This window comes from Aquarana catesbeiana, linkage group LG01 (genome assembly GCF_042186555.1).
Source record: "Aquarana catesbeiana isolate 2022-GZ linkage group LG01, ASM4218655v1, whole genome shotgun sequence".
Lineage (NCBI taxonomy): Eukaryota > Metazoa > Chordata > Amphibia > Anura > Ranidae > Aquarana > Aquarana catesbeiana.
Window position 1 is genome coordinate 491753933 of NC_133324.1, and position 13577 is coordinate 491767509.

A 13577-nucleotide genomic window follows, 5' to 3' on the forward strand; every position below is an offset into this window, starting at 1 on the left:
TGCCTCATATAGGCCAATAGCCCTATTGAATAATGACCTGAAAATCTTAACCAAACTGCTGGCTACCCGTCTATATCCATTATTACCTTCGGTTATTGACTCTGATCAAACAGGATTTATGCCTAAAAGGTCAACCGACGTTAATCTTAGGAGACTCTTTACCAATATTCATGCCCAACACAATAACTCCGGTACCAGAGCTATTGCCCTACTAGATATAGAAAAGGCATTCGACACTGTGGAGTGGCCCTTTTTGTGGGAGACTTTACGTCGAATGGGTTTTCCACTACGGTTTATATCATGGTTGCAGGTGATCTATAGGTGTCCCATCTCATCGATTCGTTTGGGCTCCAGACTCTCAACTCCATTTCAACTGTTTCGGGGAACTAGACAGGGCTGCCCTCTTTCTCCGGCTCTATTTGCTCTAGCTATAGAGCCAGTTGCAGAGGCTCTCCGTACATCTCCTCATATTAAGGGGCTTAGGATAGGCATGCTGGAGGAGAGGGTAGCCCTGTATGCTGACGACATGGTTTTATTTTTGGGGGACGCGGGTCCATCACTTCAGGGTGCTCTGTCACTCCTCAACACTTTCTCCATGGTAACGGGCCTCCGGGTAAACTGGCCAAAATCTACTCTATTTCCAATAGATCAAGCAGCCAAATTGACATCCTCTCCAGATAGCCCATTAAAGTGGGTTGACTCCTTTAAATATCTTGGGGTTTGTGTCTCTGCACAAGCCTCAGATTTTCCTAAATTAAACTTGGATCCGGTAGTGGGGGATATGAAAGCTAAACTCAAGGCATGGAATAATCTCCCCCTATCGGTATGGGGAAGGGTCAACTTGCTTAAAATGAAGGTCATCCCCAAATTCATATATTTATTCCGCCATTCCCCGCAGTGGATTCCTAAATCCTTCTTTACTAAACTAAACCAACGCTTTTCAGAGTTTCTCTGGGGCTCCTTACCACCGAGATATAAGTTAACTACATTAATGAGGCCACTATCGCAGGGTGGTATGGCCTTTCCGGATTGCTATAAGTACTTTTTGGCGACACAGCTGGTGACAGTGGTCTGGTGGCTAAATCCTGATAAAACCAATGTGGCCTCCGCTTTGGAGGCCACCGTGGCAGGCTCCTGGGAATCTCTTCAATACCTAATTTACAGAGGCCCATGTGCCCCACACTTATTAACTCCGTCTATGCTTACTACTTTACGGGCCTGGAAAATGGGCTTGGCTATTGAAAAACACAGCCAGATGGGAATTTCCCCTAATACACCCCTATGGCTAAACCCCAATTTACCACATTTTTACAAATCTATTGATCCCCAGATATGGACTAGATATGGTATAAAATTAATCTCACAAGTGGTGTCTTGCACCTCACTGCTTTCTTTTTGTCAGCTTTCCTCCCAGTATAATCTTCCGCAGCACTATCAGTTCCGTTATCTTCAACTTTCGCATGCTTTCGAAGCCCAATTCCCACGTTCGTCCTGTATATTAATACAGTCTAAACTGGAGACTACTCTTAGATCCGGTTGTACAAAAAAACCTATATCTCACATATATCAGCATTTAATCTATGAGTCCTTGCCTCCGTTGGACGGCCTTTTGTCCCGTTGGCAGCGTGACATTCCAGCTTTGAGTGGCGAAGATTGGGATGGTGTTTGGGACTTCCCTTTTAGTTCGCTAGTCTCTATACGTGACAAGTTAGTCCAATTTAAAATAGTCCACCGGGCGTATTTCACTCCCCACAGACTTAATTTGATAAATCCTGCCCACTCCCCTAAGTGTTGGAGATGTAGCTACACCCCCGGAGATTTTTCCCATATCTTTTGGCATTGTCCAAAGATACAACAATTCTGGGGGGAGGTACTAGGCCTAATCAATAAAATTGCATCCACTAATCTACCACTGTCTATGGAGATTTGTATGTTGGGCCTTATAAAAAAATTAGTTCCTGCTGTAGCTAAACGCACGATGATTGGTTTGCTTCTATTTTACGCTAGGAAAACCATAACATTTCAATGGAAGAAGCCCTATCCCCCCACAAATGTTCAGTGGAAACGTTTGGTTAACGATAATCTTCCACTATATAAAGATACCTATCTTAATAGAGGCTGCCAATTGAAATTTAATAAGGTTTGGAGTGGGTGGCTGGAGGAAATGAACATTGCTTACTAATGTTGGACTAGCTTCAGTTACGATACCAAGAATCGACGATTAAATGTAATTTCTAGTTAATAGGTATAGGCCTTTATGGGCAGTGGGGGGGCGGCCCAAAAATTCCAAAAATCCCCTTTTCACTTACATGTTAAAATTGTATTGCATGGATGTATTCCTCTCTTTTTCTTTCCCTTTCATTTTTTTTTTTTTTTTTTTTTTTTACCTGATGTACTTGCGATATTACCTGTACAAGCTAGACAACCAATTTGTATATGTCTTTATGTCTTTGTGTCTTATAAGGAAAATTTGAATAAAAATAAGTAAAAAAAAAAAAAAAAATTAAGCAGAGTGTGCTGCCTCTAGCAGTTTTATGGGCAATGCCATTGCATCTATGTTTATTTATCCCCTTACTCTAGAAGATCAACATTAACCCCTAGGCACCGACCGCACGTAAATATGCGGCCTCTTGGCGGCCGGGCTTGGCACTGAGGGGCCACATATTTGCATCGATAGAGCTGTGCCGAGAGCATGCAGGAGTTGAGTGACATGCAGGCCTGCACAAATGCAGAAGCAACTAAAGTGCAAAAAATCCTTTGCTAGAAAAGAACCAGAGTTGCAAGTTCAGATGAAAGCAAAGAGGCTGATATGAAAGGAGGTAGAGTTGCAAGCCCTAGTGAAAATTTTTAAATTCTCCAAAAGGAAAAGGAAGAAGCAGCTGGCCTGGCAAAGTTGAAAGTCCTTGAACAAGCAATGGGAAAAAGTAACAATCCAAATTGTTTCATCTCAGCAGAACTGTATCCAGCTAATGCCTCGTTTCCACTGAGCGGATCGCTACAGTTTGGAAGGCCTAGAATGGTCCGGCCTATTCAGTTGAGCGTTTCCACTGCAAGTCGGACCGACAGGGGCCATACGTGGGTTTAGAAAAAATGCCTAGCATGGTGTCACATGTCCACAAATCAGTGGAAAGTATTGTAGCTCCGCCCTAACCAAACCGTACCATTTTCTATGGCCCCACATCTGAAGCAGGACCCTGAATGGTGCAGTTCGGTTCAATTGTATGGGCCGCTTTCATAATGGAAACACTCAAAAAAGCATTCCGTACCGAACTGAACCGAACCAATCCGCTCAGTGGAAACGAGGCATATATGCACCAGTAAACTAAAGCACACTGCATGGATGCAGAGCCTTCTCTTATGCTTTCTACTAGCAATAGTATTCTGACCAGAAGCCTCTAAAATGAAATGGCTGCATCACTTCAAATATACCACACAGATGTACCTACACAGCACAGGATATCAACATCTACCATTAACAATGTGACTTCAAGCAACATGCCACAGTTCAAGCTACAGCCAGCAGAGGCATTAGAAACTAAACCATAGATTAAAAAGGTTGTAAACCTCTCTGTGGAAGTTGTACCTATAGGTAAGCCTAGAATAAAGCTTACCCAGGCCCGGACTGGGACAAAAAATAGGCCCGGTCATTTTAGACTGAGCAGCCAACTTTTCCAGAGGGACTGGGGGGGGGGGCTGGTGTCGGTCCTCCACCTGTAATGTGCAGGGACACTGTGATATAAAGGGGACTGCACTGTAAAGGGGCACTGCAATGATTACAGTGTAGTCCCCTTTATATTACGATGTCCCAATCCTATTGTGGCCATACAATGCTAGTACTGTCTGTCTCCTATTGTGCCCACACTGCCCAGTGACACTGACCTCTCTCTCTGGTGATGCTGGACAGCATGGCGCTCTCTCTCTGGTGGTGCTGGACAGTGTGGCTCTCTTTCTGGTGGTGCGGGTACAGCATGGCTCTCTTTCTGGTGGTGCGGGTACAGCAGCTCTCTCTCTTGTTGTGTGGGTACAGCGTGGCTCTCTCTCTGGTGGTGTGGGTACAGTGTGGCTCTCTCTCTGGTGGTATGGGTACAGCGTGGCTCTCTCTGGTGGTGCAGGTACAGCATGGCTCTCTCTCTGGTGGTGCAGGTACAGCGTGGCTCTCTCTCTGGTGGTGCAGGTACAGCGTGGCTCTCTCTCTGGTGGTGCGGGTACAGCGTGGCTCTCTGGTGGTGCGGGTACAGCTTGGCTCTCTCTCTGGTGGTGCGGGTACAGCGTGGCTCTCTCTTTGGTGGTACGGGTACAGCGTGGCTCTCTCTATAGTGGTGCGGGTACAGCGTGGCTCTCTCTGGTGGTGCGAGTACAGCGTGGCTCTCTCTGGTGGTGCGGGTACAGCGTGGCTCTCTCTTTGGTGGTGCGGGTATAGCATGGCTCTCTCTCTGGTGGTGCGGGTACAGCGTGGCTCTCTCTCTGCTGGTGCAGGTACAGTGTGGCTCTCTCTGGTGGTGCGGGTACAGTGTGGCTCTCTCTCTGGTGGTGCGGGTACAGCGTAGCTCTCTCTCTGGTGATGCGGGTACAGCGTGGCTCTCTCTGGTGGTGCGGGTACAGCGTGGCTCTCTCTGGTGGTGTGGGTACAGCGTGGCTCTCTCTGGTGGTGCGGGTACAGCTTGGCTCTCTCTCTGGTAGTGCGGGTACAGCGTGGCTCTCTCTCTGGTGGTGCGGTTACAGCATGGCTCTCTCTGGTAGTGGGGGTACAGCATGGCTCTTTCTCTGGTGGTACAGGTACAGCGTGGCTCTCTCTGGTGGTGTGGGTACAGCGTGGCTCTCTCTCTGGTGGTGCGGGTACAGCGTGGCTCTCCCTCTGGTGGTGCGGGTACAGCGAGGCTCTCTCTCTGGTGGTGTGGGTACAGCGTGGCTTTCTCTCTGATGGTGTGGGTGCCAGCACCTACTGGGTAATGTCCAAACTCCTTTCCAGGTTGTTGATTCTGTGCACTGTTGCCACCTTGTTCTCTAGATCCAGGATCTGGGCTTTCAGAGAAACAACTAGCTGACATCTCGCACAGCAGTATTCACCCTTGATAGTTTTATCAAGGAAGGCATACATGGAGCACGATGTGCACTGGGTCGCACCACCAATCCTGTTTGACTTTTTTACCCTGTTATATAATGGTGATAATAATGAAAGACTTTCTGTTGGTATTCTACTTTACCCTGGCACTACAGGTATTCCAATTACCTCATAGCCCCTCTCAGCATCCCGCGTCACTCTCAGCACCCCGCGTCACTCTCAGCACCCTGTGTCACTTCACAGCACCCCATGCCACTCTCAACACCCCGCGTTACCTCTCAGCACCCCGTGTCACCACTTAGCACCCACGTCACCACTCAGAACCCGCATCACCACTCAGAACCCGTGTCATCACTCTGCACCCCTCCACTTCTCAGCACCCGCATCACCTAACAGCACCCTGCATCACCTCACAGCACCCCGCATCACTTCACAACACTCTGCTTCACTTCACAGCACCCCGCGTCACCTCTCAACACCCCGCGTCACCTCACAACACCCCACGTCACCTCACAGCACCCTGCATCACTTTACAACACTCTGCTTTACTTCACATCACTCTGCATCCTTTCACAGCACCCCACATCACTCTCAGCACCCTGCGTCACTCTCAGCACCCTGCGTCACTCTCAGCACCCTGCATCACTCTCAGCACCCAGCGTCACCTCTCAGCACCCAGCGTCACCTCTCAGCACCCCGCGTCACCTCTCAGCACCCTGCGTCACCTCACAGCACCCCGTGTCACCTCACAACACTCTGCGTCCTTTCACAGCACCCTGCGTCACTCTCAGCACCCTGCGTCACTTCACAACACTCTGCGTCCTTTCACAGCACCATGCGTCACTCTCAGCACCCCTCATCACTTCACAACACTCTGCGTCCTATCACAGCACCCAGCATCACTCTCAGCACCCTGTGTCACTCTAGGCACACTGCGTCACTCTCAGCCCACCGTGTCACAGCTCCCAATAGCCCAAAGGTACTAAAGGTACTCCCAAGTGCTAGAGTTACTCCGGTTCACTCCAGCTATTCTCAGTTCTCCCAGTTATTACAGAAACTCTCAGTGCTCCCAGGCACTAAAGGTACTCCCAGTTACTCCCTGGTAGCAAAGGTACTCCCAAGTCCTAGAGGTACTCCCAGGTCCCAAGGGCACACCCAGTCACTAAGTTACTCCCAGGTACTGAGGGTATTCCCAGGTACTAAGGGTACTCCCAGATACTAAAGCACTCCCAGCTACTTAGGTACTCCCAGGTACTAAGGCACTCCCAGGTACTTAGGTACTTCCAGGTACTATGGTACTCCCAGGTAGTAAGCTATTCCCAGGTACTTATCTACTCCCAGTTACCCCCCTGTACTTAAAAGGTTCTCCCAGCTACCTTTCTAAAATACCTAATAAGGATCACCTCATAGAGCTAGAGATGGCAAAGGCAGTCTAAGCAACTTGGGCACTATTCATGACATAGATTCAGTGATGTCAAAGCTTCCATGCAGTCTGCTAGACAAATGGGCAGCAAAGGACCCAAAATACAAAAGAGATAATAATGTATACTTATGACTTCATAGTGTAGCCCCCGCCAGAACACAATGGTCAGCGCTCGCAGTCATTGGATGCTGATCAGATGCTGTTTTTTTAGCATGCTCATTCAGGGAGCTGTATACACAGGCTGAAAGTCATAAGCTTCTTGCCAAACTTCCTTTTTTTAGCTGATTTTCAGTCTGTGTGTACCCGGCATTATTAAGTGAGCTTAGCGGATGAAGATTGTCTACAGCAGTGGTTATCAACCTTGTCCTCAGGGCCCTCTAACAGGCCAGGTTTGCAAGATAACTGAAATACATCACAGGTAATATAATTTGCTGCTCAGTGATTGCAGTATTCTAGTCTGCATTTCCCCAAGGTAATACATAAAACCTGGCCTGTTATTGGGCCCTGAGGACAGGGTTGATGACCACTGGTCTACAGTGATTGTCTCTGCCACATTCAGGCCAGGCATACAGGTCTCGGAATGGGACAAGTCACTATTACAACAATTGGAGAGCTTACTCAACCTGAGCAGGAAGTCTTAGCCGAACTTCACTGTAGCATCCCAACATATCCCTATTGTGAATACCACCATAGCTACAGAATTTTCATCCATAACAACCACATATCAGTAAAAAATACAACTTAGTCTGAGGGTCTCATGGTACTCACGATCTTGTCCAGAGCTAAAGCATCTCTTTTGAATTTGAGCAGATTTAGCGTGCTCCTGCCAAGGAGAAGTCCTCAGGTGGAACAAGTTTAGTGGCTCAGCAGCACACCTGAGCTGCTCTAAGAGGCACGCTGTCACTGTAAACAAGATGCCGGTACAAGAAGTGAGTAGTGAAGAAAACATTCTCTACCGACTTCTACCATATGTTCACAGTGACAGTTCTGAGAGGACAGTGCTGCCAGAGGCGAAATGGAGTTCTGAATTGAAAAAGAGCCCTGGTGGTGTCTATTGGACAACTGGAATTTTTCACTTATCACTGAGTATTTGTCAGCCAAACTGGCTTGTTTGACAGTACCCATAAACATGAGTTAACAGCCATATGTTCCAGCTATTTTTTGCCTTGATAAGACTCTGGTCTCATATCTGCTGGGGGTCTCTGATTCTCTGCAACTGTATGCTATTTGCTGATTGCCATGATTGCTATTGCTGTCTGAGATAAGACATCAGCTGCTAGTACCACTCATGTCTTCCCTTAGCAAGTTGCATGTAGCAAAAAAAATAAATAAATCAAGAAGATCTATCAACCATTCCTAGTGCTAGAAAATGGTACGCCTGATCCCCCTACATACAGTAGGTCTCCTGTCAAACATAAATACAATTTATGTTGCAAACAGTCTCAGTACTCACTGATTTGTTTATTAGGCGCTAAAGGATTTAGCACTACATTTTAAGATTACCTCAATGTTTAGTGTCTGTCTGATAAGCTAAGCCACAGTACCAATTTCACTCATAGCATTCAGAAAAAAATGACATAGCAGTCCTTACCTTGGTTTCTTTGAGGGATGTCATAACATGGATTTACCTTTTTCACAAAATTGGAAAATCACATTTAATGTTGTTATAAAAAAACACCCGTCTAAACTGTTATGTATTCATGAAAATAATCAAATGTACTTTAAATGCAACTATAGATAGGAAACTGATTCTGTTTTTGTATCCTGTCATCCTATGCACAATATGACTTTCACAGGAGGAGAGTAAGCAGAGGAGAGTGATGACCTTGTCAGTGTTCTGCTGTGTTTCCAACGTCTAATCAGCAGGTTGGGGTGAAGCAAGGCAAATATGATAATCACACGCACCCACCTGTGCTGCTCCGTGCAATATTATTGTTTTTCATAAAGCCAAAGAACTCAGAAGCAAAATACTGATTTTTGGTTCTATAAAAATTACATTTTAACAAGCAGCTGTGATGTACAGTATGTGTGATCTGACTGTATTGTCTGCTAAGGGGTGTCTGAATCACAAGTCACAAGATTAGTTGCACAGGATTATAACTACTTTTTAAAATAAAACATGTTCATATACAGTATGTGTTTCCAATGTGTATTTAGCTGCTTGCTTGGAGTTCATCTTTTACTTATTTATTATGCAGTATAGGTAAACACTTTCATTCTCTGTTTGGAACCATCCTGATAATGTACTCTTGTACATGAGTAACCATTTTATAGGTCATTGTGTGAGAAAAAGTGAATCTGAATTTTTCTTAGATGGTAAAATGGGCATTGACGGCAAAACCGTTAATACACCAAACTTATGTACGGGTTAAAAATTAGAAAGAATATCAGTAATGTGATTAACCCTATTTAACATACTAATGCTTTGTTAATACATTTGCTGGTTCTCATCTCTACTTACCCTGATGCAGCCTATTTGATATTTTCAGATTATTTCAAGCATATTGTTATTTTTCCTGTGGCATTAGCAGCAGCCAATTATAAAAAGATGCTACAGGCCTGAGACTATTTCAGTACAGCATGTAATTGTGATACTGTTCATGACATATTTTGCTATTTTACAACCAGCAATGCATCCCTTGGGATATAGATTATTCTCTAAGCTGAGCACATCGTGCAGATGTTAATATGATATGACAAATAAAAATAATATAAGATGTTTTGAACTAGTTTGGAATTCTGTGTTGCTCAAAATAAAGTATTGCACAGTATCAGAACAGGAACTAAGGAGCAAATTGTTGGCAGGGTATTGATATGATGCGCTGAAAGCTTCTTGTATACAGCAATCAGCTTTCATTTTATGGAGAAATATCATAACATATCTTTTCATCATAGAGACAGGAACAGGAACTGAATACAAACAAGTACACACAGAGGAAAAACAGTACTTCATCCCATTACATCATATCATAGATAAACACTATATTACTGCAGTGCCACCTACTGGTATAGATAGGTATAACGCATATATCACTTCCTTTGCATTTTGCATATGGAATTGTTCCAAGATTTTGGAGATCTTCTGAGGCTGGTTGAGAAGATAACTTCCATCGTCTTCTCTCTCTATTTGGATTCCAAGACAGTAGCTAATGTTCCCTATCTCTTTGATTTCAAAATGTTCTTTCAGCTTGTGATCTAATCCCCTTCCTGTTCAAATGTCATCAATATAGATGGGCAGCACAGTGGTATAGTGGGTAGCACTCTCGCCTAGCAGTAAAAAGGGTCACTGGTTTTAATCCCAACCACGACACTACCTGCCTGGAGTTTGCATGTTCTCCCTGTGCCTGCGTGGGTTTCCTCTGGGTACTCTGGTTTCCTTCCACACTCCAAAGACATGCTGGTAGGTTAATTGGCTTCTGTCTAAATTGGCCCTAGTATTTGAATGTGAGTTAGGGACCTTAGATTGTAAGCTCCTTGAGGGTAGGGACTATATATATATCGCTGTGTAAAAGGATGTATATCCATCTGTCTTCTTAACAGTAGAGACAGGAGTCTGCTTTACTTCTTGAGAATCCCTCTCTGGTAAGTACTTTGTTCACTTTCTCATTCCACATCCTTGCAGATTGCTTAAGACCATAGATGCTCTTCTGAAGTTTACACACAAGGTTGTCTCCTTGCTCAAACCCTGGTGGTTGCTCCATGTAGGGATCTTCTTTAAAGACTAAAAAAAAAAAATTAAAAGTCAGCAGCTACAAATACTGCAGCTGCTGACTTTTAATAATCAGACACTTACCTGTCCCAGGGTCCAGCAATGCGGGGGGAACAAAGCCCCGCTTGTCTCCCCCTCCTCTCTGCGGTGCCAGCATTGTCACTGTGGGCACGAACTGCACATGCGCGAGCCGCGCTGCACACTTTGACTGGCCGGGCAATCATCTGGGACCTGTGAAGTGTCCCAGATGATTACCAAGAGGGAGGGGGGAGAGGTGAACTTACTTCCGGCGCCGCAGTGCCCCGGGAGGATGTGGGAGCTGGAACCCTCTAAAAAGAGGGTTTCTGCTTCCCCCCCAAAAAAATGACAGGCCAAATGTGGCATGTCAGGGGGTCACCTTCCCTTAAAGCGGAAGTTCCATTTTTGGGTGGAACTCCGCTTTAATGTCTCCATATAGGAAAGCAGTTTTAATGTCTAGGTGTTTGACTTGCAAGCCCTTTCTGGCTGCAATGCTAAGAAGTGCACTGATGGTGGAGTGTTTTACGACGGGAGTGAATGTTTCATCGTAATCTTCACCAAACTTCTGGGAGTAACCCTTGGCAACTAGTCTGGCTTTCTATTTGTGGATATTCCCTTCTTTGTTTGACTTTACTTTGAAAGTCCACTTACTTCCTATGGTTTTGTGGTTAGGAGGGAGCGGGAACGGGAACGGGTTATGTAGCAGTCCTGTGCAGCGAGGTGAGCCAATGCTGAAGTTGGGGGTAGCGGAAGAGTTCCTCTTCCGGTTCGTCATGGGTCTCCCGAAGCGAAGCCAACATGGCAAGTGATCTGGTGGTTAGGAAGTGTCGAACATGTGAGAACCCATTAGCGACTCACCAAGAGAACGCCTGTGGTTGGTCCAGACCTGGGGAAAAGAGAGGATTATTAGTGATTGGGAGCAAGGGCAGAAAGGGCAACATGAGGCAAGTGGAGTACCGCACAGAGTCCCAGACTTGTAAGCTATGATGCATGAGTGGGCTCAAAGTTGATGGATGGAGGGAAGAGAACCCACAAAGGAGTATCAAATGTAGCATGAAGCAGGAATAATTGGGCCATCTGAGTGGCCAGGTAGTATTTGCCGATATTGGGAACCCCCAGGCCCCCCTGTAGCCTGTGTGTCATAAGTGTCATTCTGGAGATCCTGGGGCATTTATTGGAAGATTCTGTTTTGGCGCAACCGACGGAACTCGCACCGCTAGAGTGCAAAAGTAATATAAAAGTTTTCACAGAATTAATTCGACCTATCCATGATAAGTGCAGGAATTGCCAAGACTGTATAAGGGAAGATATAGAGCGTAACAATGGGTAATAATTAGAGGCAAATAAGGAGGAGTATGAGGGGGTCAGCGGATCCCAAGGTAGTCAATGTGGGAGGACGTCCATTGGAAAGGGAAGTGGTACTGTAGCCAAGTGACCAGGTCAGGGGCCAAGGTCACGTTAAGGGCGACTGTTTTGTTGAGATTGATACATAAGAACGAGATTGATGAGAATCGGGGGAGGACCAGGTGCAGATTAGGGAGTGTGATGAGAGGATTGGACAAGGTCAATAGGGCGTCATCTGTGAAGAGGTTAATACTCATTGCCTGCTTAAGGGATTCCAGAGATATTTGGGTCAGCCTGGAGGGCCTTTGGCCGAGGTTCCAGCACCAGGATGAAGAGAGCTGGAGACGGGGGCATCCCTGCCTCATGCCCCGAAAAATGGAAAAGGGGGACGAGTAGAACCCTGCATATTTCACAGAAGCAGAAGGGGTCGAGTATAGGGCCTGGATCTAGGCTAAGATAGCCTCTCTGTCAGGGCTGGGCTCAGCCCTTCCTTCTCTGAGCTAGCTGCTTAGCTGTCGGCTAATTGCCTGCTCCTATCTCTCCACAGTTACTCAACTGTTGATGATATCCTGCTCGTCAGTCCTGCCTACTTAAGCCGTCCAGTCCAGAGGATCTCTGCCTTCGCCTTGGTCAACATCACAGAAACTCTCCTGCGATCCTGTTCAAGACTTGCTTTGCTGACATCCCTTCTGGCATCAGATCCTGCTTGCTGTTCCACTACATTGATCCCTGACTTCTGGCTTAGCTGACTATCCCTTCCAGTTACTGGCTATGTTTTGACTATGTTTGTTCTTTTTACTTTTATTATTAAACAAGTGTGATTTAACTGTACTTCTGTCTCGGCCTGATTTCATGGTTTCTTGCACTCTCCAAACCCCCAGCAAGACAGTACAAAGCACAAATATTCCCATGACAGGTAGTCCAGGGCTTTGTAGAGGTCCAAAGAGAGTAGGAACCCAGGAATTTTACACTGATTTAGGAGGTGTATGAGGTGGACCACTTAGCAGACGTTGTCACAGCCTGTCGACCTGGGACAAAGCCCACCTGGTCTCTATGGACCAGGTGGCGCAGATATTTATTTATACGGAGGCTTTAAATCTTTCCCAAAATCTTCATATCCTCATTTAGGAGAGAGATAGAATGGAAGGCTTGTGGTTCTGGAGTGTCCTCTGATGAGCATAGTAATGTGTGCCCTGAGCACATCTGAAGTAGGTAGGAACCCCTGTTTTAAAGCATTGAAGTAATTGGCTAGGTGAGGCGCTAGAGGCCCAGCAAATTTCTTGTAATAAAGGCCAGAGAAGCCATCAGGGCCAGGAGCCAAGGAAGGCCTCAAAGGCTTGAAAGCTTGAAGGACTTCAGCCACCGTGATGCTAGCATTGAGAGTGTCACGTGTTGCCTCAGATAGCGCAGGGACATCCAAGTCATGAAAAAAGGCTTCCACTTGGTCTAATGGGAATGGATCAGGCTTAGCATAAACTTTTGACAGAAAGTCCGCAAATGTCAATGTGATCCATTGGGGGTTGGAGGTAAAACCGGACTGGCCTATATGGCTTCCCCACCGCGTTCAGCTTCCTAGCCAACATTGAGCCCGGTTTGTCTGCACAGGTATAATATTTGTGCTTGGTACAGCGCAGGCCTTTTCGGCCTCTGAGGTGGAAAGTAAGTCTAAAACGGCATGGATTTCTGACATGCAACGCTCTCGCTTCCGTGAAGAGGCCAGCTAGATAATCTGGCCACGTACAGTGGCTTTATGGGCCTCCCACAAGGATGCTGCCGACGAGACTGAGCCAACGTTATCAGCAAAGTAAGTGTTGATTGAGGACTGAATGCATTGGCATGTGGCCTGGGTAGTCAGCAGGGACTCATTAATGTCCCAGTGGGGAGGTCAGCTAACTAAGCCTGAGAGGGCAATCAGGAGGACCAAGGGGTCATGATCAGACCAAGGAGATACGGGGGTAGATATTTTCTTTACCAAGGGAAGATGGTGAAGATGCATGAATATGTGATCAATTCTGCAGAAA